Source organism: Prinia subflava, chromosome 21 (genome assembly GCF_021018805.1).
Source record: "Prinia subflava isolate CZ2003 ecotype Zambia chromosome 21, Cam_Psub_1.2, whole genome shotgun sequence".
NCBI classification, from domain to species: Eukaryota; Metazoa; Chordata; class Aves; order Passeriformes; family Cisticolidae; genus Prinia; species Prinia subflava.
This window is the reverse complement of record NC_086267.1, coordinates 3168630-3179019: the sequence shown is the minus strand read 5'-3', so window position 1 is coordinate 3179019 and position 10390 is coordinate 3168630. Positions and strand designations below refer to the sequence as shown.

The 10390-nt window shown below is 45.8% G+C and overlaps 1 long non-coding RNA gene across 1 annotated transcript; it reads right to left on the bottom strand.

Moving 5' to 3' along the window:
• Positions 1–607: 607 nt before the first annotated feature.
• LOC134560775 (uncharacterized) lies at positions 608–8677 on the bottom strand. The gene is made up of 2 exons (XR_010082794.1): positions 7810–8677; positions 608–7696 (listed from the first exon to the last, which is right to left on the bottom strand). It is a non-coding gene; the product is annotated as an uncharacterized LOC134560775 (long non-coding RNA).
• Between the last annotated feature and the right edge of the window lie 1713 nt (positions 8678–10390).

The following is a 10390-nucleotide window of genomic DNA, read 5'->3' as shown; positions in this document are numbered from 1 at the left end:
TTCACATAATTGCAATACAGGAAGGAGCAAGTCTAACTGGAGACACCTGAATGAAGTGCCTCAAGGATAGATGTGTGATAAAAGGAGTGAATTTAGGGCTCCTGACTTGAATTTCGAGCTTTTCCATAGATGTCCTGTGTGGCTTGGAGCAAAATGCATCATCTGAAAGAGCACCCTGACCTGCAAAGCAGATATTTCTAGTGTTTCCCTACCTCAGAATTGCAAGTCTGACTACCTAAATGTCTGTCGAAAGCTCAGCAAATTCAAATGCAATGTGTTACAGGAAGGAGAAGCAGTATTTGTTCACAGACCAAGAGGTTCTATACAAAAATTTAGATAAGGAAAAACCCCATATGCCAAAATATTATCATCTCCTACAAGACACCTGAGGTACAGCAGAAAAGCTGTGAGCTTTGTTTAAAATACTCCTTTGGTTCTGCCGAGTTGAATGGAGACCTGCTACTGAGGTGCAAAGGTGTGGATGTTAAAATCAGGTCTGACCTCACTGCAGACCACTGGATTTGTCCCTTCTGGAGCTCTCCAAGAGGAAGATGCTGCCAGAAGTGCCCCTGGTGAAGTCCCTCTGCCAGGGTGAGTGTTTGGAGGGGCTCTCCTCCCTCAGTCAGGGCAGAGCTATAACCTGGAGCACTGTGACACCTCTGAACGTGTTGCTTAGAATGCAGTTTTCCTTGGAATTCCTGGATGTCTGAGGCTCTCTGGAGAGGATGAAAAGAAACTTCAATCTCTGTGATTTTGAGGCTCACCCTAATAAATGCTTCCAGCTTCATTTTTTGTCAATTTTTTTGAGAAGCCCATCTCACTGAAAAGTCAAGTGCCATGAAGGAAGAACCCTTCCAGGATCTGCCTGGAATGCTGAAGGTAACAGGTTTGTCAGGAGAGGTTTGGGAGAGGAGGGCAGTGGTGATACCAACTTGCCCTCTGATCCATTCCAGTTCCTCATTAATCCCAGCTGGGTGTGCCAGGCTTGTAGCTGCAAGAGCAAATAACTGTGGTGAAAGAGCAGTGTCCCCTTAAAATGAAACCTTTGTGCTGAGATTCTGTTTATTGGTAGCTTCCTAATGCAAAAATGAGGTAAAAACACACACTGGCGTCCCCATTCATCCCTAAATGCTGTCCCTGTAACAGATCTGCCCTTTCCCTGCACTGCACAAAGGATGTTCCCTATCTCCAGAGCTGTCTTCCACACTAAGTGCTGTTGATTTCTTTCTGATGAATATAAACAAGTCAGAACATAGCTGAGCCTCATCATCTCTCTCCTCTGGTACACACACAGAGCTCCCTCTCTCTTCCCCCAGGGTCCCAGAGCGGACAGAGGGTCAAATAGCAGTCACAGTGGGGGAGAGGGCTGCAGCAAACAGAAAATAATGAGGAAAACATTGACTTTGCTCTTCAGATAGCCAGGAGGAGTTGGGTAAGAGAGCTCCTTCCCTGGTGAGTGTTGCGAGACGGCACGGGCTCCATCCAGCAGGCAACTGCAAACGTGGATGGAGACACTGAAGGCTTTTTTTAATAGAAAGGCTCCTCTGGAATGCTGCTGAGGTCTGCTGGGACCTTCCCACATAAGGGTAGTGTTGGGTAATCTTGAAGTGCTGCAAATGTGGACAAGCTTTGTTGAAGCCTAAGGCCTTCTCTGAGGAATTTCCGCCTTTTGACTTATTTTAATTTTGATTTTCCCCGCTCTCTCTGCTGCCTCCTGCTCTCCACTGCACAGTTATTTTTTCCCTTCTGTTTTCCTATGTCATCACTGCACTGTTCTGTGCCACCATCTTGAAGCCAGATGTCATACAAGAGTCTGGAGAAAATCGAGATCTGTTTATATCTGCTGGAGGAATCCAGGTGAAGCTGCAGGAGCAGCTCACAGGAGTTTCACTGGAAATCAGTTTTACTTACTCCAAACTCTGAAGAAGTAAAGAGCCCTCAGTATCACTCCTGTACAGGAGATTGGTTTAAAATTTGAATGATAGAGAAACATGAGCTGGTCTGGGACATTTTCCCCTGACAAAAAAAAGGCCAAATTTAAATGGGAGGATTTTTTAGTTCAAGGTGGCTTCAAGGGCCACTGTTTATACAAAGTGATTTTCAGAATTAGCAAGGCAGGGCAGGGAGAGGAGGAGCCTTTGTATAGGAATCTGATCCCTCATGTTGAATACTTAATTTTGTGGTTTTTGATGAGAAATAAAGCACCCTCATACACCCTCAGTGAACTTTAAAAAGGTTGTTCCAGCCGTGTCCCTGCCAATGGCATATTTTTAGAAGCATGACAGAAGAGTAGGCCCTGAAAGTGGGAGCTGTTCCCTCCCCACTCACCCATTGTTCTGTTGAGGTTAAAAAGCAATAGAGTCTGTCCCTCAAGTTCTTCTAGAACTGCACAGAAAGTGCCTGGGCAAGTGATTCTGATGTTTGCAAAGAGAAACTTGTTGTACTTTTATGTAATGTGTTAATTAGTGTGGGTGGGTATGATCAGATCTAGTCTTGCAAGCCTTTCCGACAACTCCCTGAACACTCCCACCTTCAGATATTAACAGATAGCACTTGCCAAAGCTCCTAAAAACCCAGTAACAGACTTAATGCAGGCAGAGCATAAGTGGGTGCATGTATTTCCAAGAGAACACATCTGCTTGTAGCAGACATTAATGTGGCCTAGTGCCTTCCTCGAGCTGAAATGCAACTGTTGAGAAAAGAACAGGGTGAGCCTTGGGTCATCTCTTTTGTTTTTGTTTCTTTACGTGGCTTTAATAAATTTAACCTAGGTGACAGCCACTTTTCTGACAGCACTGGTTCCAAGGTTGGGGTAAAGCAAGATTATGTCAAATGCAGTATTTTGTATTTTTACCAACCACCAGCCCTTAGAATGAAAATATTCTGCACTGTTTGTAGCTCTCACCTCCCCGGCACTAAGATCCTGGTATGTCTGGAGTCTGAGCAGACCTGTCAGTCACCAGCAGCAGTTGCATTCTCTAGGGAGCAGCATCCTCTTTGACCTAATGCTTTTCTGAAGGAGCTGTTTAACCGTGAGTAGCAGCAGCCACAGATTCAGGGACTTAGAGAAAGACAGGGGGAAAACCAGAACGTCACCTGCTCCCTGCAGCTCATTCTCTTCTGTCCCAGTTTCCTGGGGGAAGGTGGCAATCCAGATACTTCTTGCACCTTTACCACCTCTGTTCTACTGAGGTCACCTCAGCACCTTCCTTCAGCACCTTCAGGAAGCTGAAGCTTCAGCACAGACACTCCTGCCTGTCTTCCAAGGAGCTGGATCAGCAGGTAGGGAGTGAGAGAGGCTGTTCAGGGGCTGAGCTGCTCCAGCTGCAGAGCAGAGGTGGAAGACAAGGACACACCTGATTGTCCCCTGTACCACCGACTGCAGCAAGGCCCTGCCCAGTTCCTGTCATCTTTGCTTTCAACATCACACAGTTTTCTGTTCTGTAACAGATCCTGTGAGCAGAAACACACAGTGACCCAGCCAGCCCGGGCTGGACTGAAGGCACAAACCTCTGAGACAATTTAGATCTTCACACCTTCCCAAAGGGTCCAAACTTACTGGTTCCTTATGCTCACCTTGCTATGGGCATTGTGACATATTAGCACAGGAAAAAAATTAAGGCAAATATGTGGTGATTTTTAATACATCATATAATGATTTTTTTCTGCGTGCAACTAGAACAATTCCTCCTTAAATTAGGGAAGAAAGCACTGTAATTGGAGAGTGACTGAAAAGTGTATGAGAATACAAAATAGAAGACAAGAGGCAATCTTAGGGGGAGTGTGATGGCCCTAAACAGACAGAGGCAAGATGCCACCTTACCATCCCTGAAGTTATATAATAACAGAGGCGTGTGATTTCCAGCCAAATGCAAAGTCTATAAAAGAAGCCTGTTGTTGCTCCTGCTCATTCCAGTGGGTCACCGTGCCCTAAAAAGCAGTCAATTAATTTTGTAGCTTGCTGGCTTGGAAACTCCAATATGCTGGTAACTGATGGCTGACTCTTGTTTTTTTGAGGGAGGGAAAGCAGCCCAAACATGTAAAAACAAGGGTCAGTTTGACACCCTACTCACTTCTTCCAGCTGCAAGGGCCATCCATCATGTGTAGGTATGACAAGGACGTGTGGTTCTCTGGCTTGTGTCAGTAATCATCCTGACCTGGTGGTACTAGGTAGATGTGCTTCCATTTCCTATTTTTTTCTTAAGCAAAAGCAATTTTTAAATATGATTTTTCCTCATCTGAGTTTGCTGCATCTGTATTGTACAGGCTTTTCACAGACAGCCATCCTAGACATGAAGTTTCCCTGTCTGTTAATCAAATGATAATGAAAAGAATACAGAAGAGTTCCCATTGGATTTCTTCCCTCCCCAAGCCAGGTGGAGCTAAGGAGAGGAACACTGTTGGAAGATCAATGCCTTAATCCATCTCAGAAGCCTGCTGGCTTCTGTCTGACCCTGGCTTCCAAAATTGTCTCCCTGCAGGTCCCTGAGGCATTTGACACCGAGTTTGGTTTGATGAGCAGGTCACTGTCACAGTACAGGAAAGGCTGCACACACAAACTCTGAACAGAGGGGTGTGAACTTCTGGTCCCACAGGACGCTCTTGAAAAATCCAGATGAAAGGAGGAGGTGACATCAGGTACCAGATAAACCCAAGCACTGAGGGAGGGCTCTGCTTGTCCAGAGGTGCCAGAGCTGAGAGCAGCTCCCACCCCCTGCCTCAGATCTGAGCCCTGACCGGACCCTTGGACCACCCTGTGCAAACCCTGAGCATCAGGAGCTCATGAACTGAGACCTCCCTTAATGTTTAGCCTCAGACACTCTGGGGTGCAGCCACCAGCTGCCCTTGGGCATCGCTGTTGATCTGATCAGCGTTCCCAGACTGGGCTGGCAGCTTTAACTTCAGCCCTAAGATAAGGAGGCAATTCCTTGCTATCTTTTCCAGGAAAGTCAACTGTTAATGCCTTTGTGCAGAGAGGACTGAAGTAAGTGCAGGGTGAGGGGGTTCCTGGGGTGTTTTGGTGATGTGAATACTGCTGTCATATGGAATAAGAACAAAAGGGCTCATGTCAGAGGGATGTTCACAGAAGATGGAAATGGCAATAGTGGAAAACAAGCGATATCCAAACACACAATTCCTGTTTGCAGAGTCTGCTGGAACACTGATTCCCTGAAGACATGTCACAGGGAAGTCAGTTCACTCCACACAGTCTTACACCTCCTTCAACTCTGCCTACTACAAGTAGCAGCAGAGGTGACAAGCTCATGATCTCTGCTCTCTCAACTGTTAAATGTAGCAAAATAGGTGCTAAAAAAATAAAATCCATCCATCAGAGAGCAATTCTTTGGGTCAGTGTCAGCTTTGGAGAATGGAGGAGTCTCTCAGGTACCAGAAAAAGGAGCCACAGCAGCTCCTACCTGATCCTTTGAGGTCTTGGGCCACATCTCCCCTTGTTAATTGTAATAAATGTGGAAGAGTATGTTTGACTCAATTCAGCCATGGGATTAAACAGAATCACAGATCAGCTTGGCTCTCTTCTTCCCAGCAATAAAATACCTTGTGTTCTTTTCTGAACTCCCATCAGAGCTGCAAATTCATGGAGAACACTTGTGGAGCCAGGGAATGTTTTACTCCTGTTGTAAGGACTGTGCAAAAGACAGTGGAGAGAGACACAAGCAAGCAACTATGACATGTGCTTTGGTGGCTGAATAGTCTGTAACTTTCAGTATTCTAATATTTTTGACTATTCAGTAGAAACAATCTGGCATGTTTCTCAACTGTCTGCTATAGCCAAAAAACCTTCTTCACCCATATCAACTATTATAATATTTTTGAATCCTAAACCACATTCAGTTTCTCTATTATCCAGTTGTTTTAGCTGAGGTTTAACAACCATGTTAATCAAGTGATCAAATATAGCCTTGAATTTCTTTAGAAGTGATCTGATGCTGATGTAGAAAAGTAATTTAAAATGTTGATATCCTGTACCAAAAGTTTCTAGAAATGTTAAAAAGCACATAAATCATTTAGAACCAACTCATTTTAATTGCTTACTAGAATGCTCTGCGTCCATCATCCCAGGAATACAGCACTGAGCCTCCTGACCTCATTCTGTTTTACACATGCAGAGTCAAAGCATCTTCATTCCAGTTTTAAAAATCAATTACAGAATTGTAATCTTTCTTATGTACAAACTACTGCTTGGCTTTGAATTCAGGCAAGTACACACAGCTCTGACCCCACATCAATTATGAAAATAATGTTAATTCTTTCAAATTCTGAAGCCCAGGATTTAGGAGCAGTTACACTTTCTGGCTGGAGATGTCACATTTCCTGTGATGCAATGTAGGAGGTAGAGTTGCAATTCTCAGTATTTCCCTTTAAAAACCTCTTCCCATTGCCAGTCAGAGTTGCCAGAGGCTCCTAAAGGCACAGAGCAGAGAAGTTCTGTTCCATCTTTCCCCTGACCCGAGTTCATTGGAGAAGAGCTGCTTTTGAATGAGCCACAAGGAGCCATGCTGAGTTTATTTTAGTTGGGTTTATATTAGGTCTGATTTCTGCTGATCCCTTCATTTTTCATCATTTCATCTGTCTCTTCCAGTTGTTCCCGTTGGAGAGGGCTGTGTTTGGAGAGCTCCTGAGCCAGAATGCTGTGCTTGCACATTGCTCCTCTCTGCGCCCTCCCCTCAGGCATTCCCTCACCTGTGCCTTGTGCACACCTTCCCAGGCATGAACTCTGCAAACTGCCCAAAATATCTCCTGGTTTGTTCCTTTGAAGCATGAAGTGTAGCTGAGCCCCAGAGAGCTGTTACTTCTGTTCATCACTGCACATTCTGTTTAACACCTACACGATCCGAATTTGAACTGGGAAGGACTGGGAGGGAGTGGGTGGCCAGAACCTCACTTTGTGGTTAGAGGGGGAATCATAAGGTAAAAATCATCTGTTGAAAAATAGAAACACGGTGCAAGCCCCAATACCCAGCACTGCTGTTTGATTTCTTCTGATAAGTTACCATATACAAATAGCAAAATAGATTATTTTCACGGTACTTCAGAATGTCCTTTTGCAGTCTAAGGCACACATCCTTTAAGGCTGGGTGAGCAGCTTGTGTTCCAGTGATCTTTATTACAGCCAGCAGCACTGCTTTACACGGGCAATTCTTGCTGTAAAATCAGCCTGTTTTCTTTCAATGGATCATTTTTACATAATTTCTTTCAGAGTCTCATTTATCAAATATTTTATGCACAGGATGGTTCTCAGCCAGTGATTTCCTTGCAAGCTCTTCACTAACTCCCACTTTGAGCTCTTGCCATTCATTAATGTACAGTTTTCCTGTGGATCTGTCCATCCCAATCACATGGTGGCTTTGCTTTCTCCTGGTTGGATGCCTTCCAATCCCACAGAAAGCTTTCTAGGGGCTCCAGAATGTCTGGTGATGACTGTGAGATGGCTTCTGGCAGCAGTGTTAATGCGAGCGCATATTTGAGTGTGTTCTCATGACATATTTCCAATCCTGTGATCAAAAACGTGCCTATAGACATTTTCAAGGGGAAAAAAACTCCAACTTGGGATATTGTCAAAAGTGCATTCGCCTTTACTTACAGCAGAGGATTTTCACAGTTTGGTTTTGTTTCTTTCACTGGATCCGCCTCTCAGCCTCAGATCATCAGGGGAAAATAATCCCACTGGAAATCCTGCAAAGAGTTCATTAAAATATGAGTGACCTCCCAGCATCAGGGCAAGGCATATTTCCACATGAGGGGAGTGACATGGTGTTATTTTGGGATTTGTGTTACCACATACTCACCCTTGGTTCACTTAAGAAAATAAAGTGGGCTAGAGTTGTGCTGCAGCCAAGGTTTGGGGAGTAAGGAAATGCAGGAGAAGCACTGCACATTGTGTGACTCTCACCTGTGCCAGCCTGGCCCTGCCAGAGCAGCACTTCCATTTGTTACACACAGGGTGACAGAGAAGGGTGCAGTCTCACCTGGTGTCACACAGTGAGATAATTTATGATTGTACTGCTGGTACAACCCTTAGGGTCACTGAAAGACCCTTTGGTGGCAGCCAACATCTTGAGTTCCTGACCTGGCTGGGGTTGCCAAAATCCGGGTCAGAAATCCCAACAGAATGTGGTATTTGTTCATGATCTGCTGCTTAATTATTTCACTCTGTATGGACAAACCCCGGTGGCAAATCTCTAATCGGATTTTCACACTTGCCCGTGACTCGCTGGATTGGATTGCTGCTTCCTCTTAATGCCATAATTACAACATTTCCTTGCCTTAAACCAAAACAAGGCTTGGAAACGTAGCCCTGTGGCTGCTGCAGCCCAGGGATGTTCTGGGAGAAGGGGGAAGGAATCTGCTGGGCTGAATTGGCCTAGAAATCACACAGAGGCTCGGAGGGTTTAATCACAGAAATGTTTGCTCAGTGGCACACACGAGGGGCTTTTTTCTTGGAACTTTGAGCAAACGTAGCCTTTGTTTGCATTTTTCCATGGGATTTGTTTACTGTTCATTTGTGCTGCACATGCTGTGAGAAATTAAGCCATTATGTCCATATTTTTTTTTCCTTTCTCCTGCTTTCATTCCTTCCCCCTCCCTTCAAAATCCTTACAATTCCTTTCACTGCTTGGTGTTAACAGGACAAAAGAAATAAATACTTGCAAGAAGATACAAGCTGTGTTTCTGTTTGGCTTTGGAGCTGCTGTGGTAATCAAATACCAGTCTGCAAGGTCAGGAAAAGAAAGGAAGAAATAACTGCCCAAGAGCTCAGACCATGGGTCTCGTTGGCTTTTGCCCAGCAATTTCCAGCCACATGCCCCGAGAGCTGAGCAGTCACTCTGTAAATCTCTGAGTGTTTCATATAGTTTCCTTGTCATGTGGCCATTAAGTTTTATAACCTTTATATTTCAAGGGAAACAATGAACCTGAATTCCTTGGAAAGGCCCTAATAGATCCCACATGTGAGGGATCTTTCATTTTTTGGTTGCTCTGTAGGTACCAAACCTGCCCGTGCAGGGTCAGTGCTGGCTGTGGGACTGGGATGTGCCTGGCCAGGGGAGCCACCCCTGCTGAGGGTAAGGAGAGAAGGAAGGGAAAGGAAAGGAAAAAGGAAAAAGGAAAGGATCACCAGTCCCAGATCCAGCATTGATCCAGCTACTGGGATGTCATTCTTGGTTTCAGCATGGATCCAGCTGCATCAGTCCAGCCGATGGGATATCCAGGATCCTGAGGACATCACCCAGGCTTGGAGGGATGCATTTTTATTCTAGGGTTTCCCATAGTCAGGATTGTTTTCTCAGTTTCTGTGCTCATCAGGTGTCAGCAATGTTCTTACAGACCTTTCTGGAACTGGGTTTGAGGCTTTGTGGGTCACTGGTGATCTTGATCCCCCTTCTAGTCCCTGCCCACTTCCCAGGCTCATTCCCGCACTTGTGCTGTGCTTGTCTCCAGGAGCATGAACAAGGATGTTTGTCCCAGGAAAGTGCTGCCCTACCTCCACACGGGCCCTTCTCCAGCTGCATCTTGTTCTTTCTCACGGCCTGTTACCCACAACAATCCCTGTTTGTGATCAACAATCCCAGCCTGTGATCAACAACAATCCCTGTTTGTGATCAACAATCCCTGTTTGTGATCAACAACAATCCCTGTTGGTGATCAACAACAATCCCAGTCTGTGATCAACAACAATCCCAGTCTGTGATCAACAATCCCAGCCTGCGATCACCAACAGCCTTGGCAGCCCCCCTGCCCTCAGTGTTTGACACTCACATTTATCTCCTGGGATTCTGCATCCCAGGGTGGGGTGGGGCTCGAGTGGGACCGGTCAGAGCTGTGGGAAGGGTTGGGTGATGCAGAAATCCCAGAGCCCCAAGTACTCCTTACCAGCTCATCAAAGGCTGTCAGGGCCATGGTTTTCCCTGTCCTTGGCTTTAGTTAGAATCACAGACTATTCTGGGTTGGAAGGGACCCCCAGGGGGGTCGTCCATTGAGTCCAACTTTTGAATGGCCTGTACAGGGATAGGAGCCACAACTTTGGCACCCTGCTCCAACCAACTGGGCTGGTTTCACTTAATTCCTTTGTTCTAAGCATCGTTCCTGGATCTCTTGGTGCTGATTCTGACTCTGGAGTCCAGGGGCTGTGTCTGAGCTGGGCCTGTTCCAACAGCAGCAGCCCCTGGAGTTCTGCCCCAAGTGCCTGGTGGGGAGCATTGTGTCTGTGAGGGTCAGTCTGCAGCCAAGGGGGCAAAAACCTTCCTCAGGAGCCAGCAGGAGCTGAAGAATCTGCCTGAGAGGCTGAAAGGTTAATTTCTATTGCCACCCTCTTATATTTTCATGATTTGAGATGGAATTTTGGGAGCAGGGGATGGAGGTGTTGGCGTT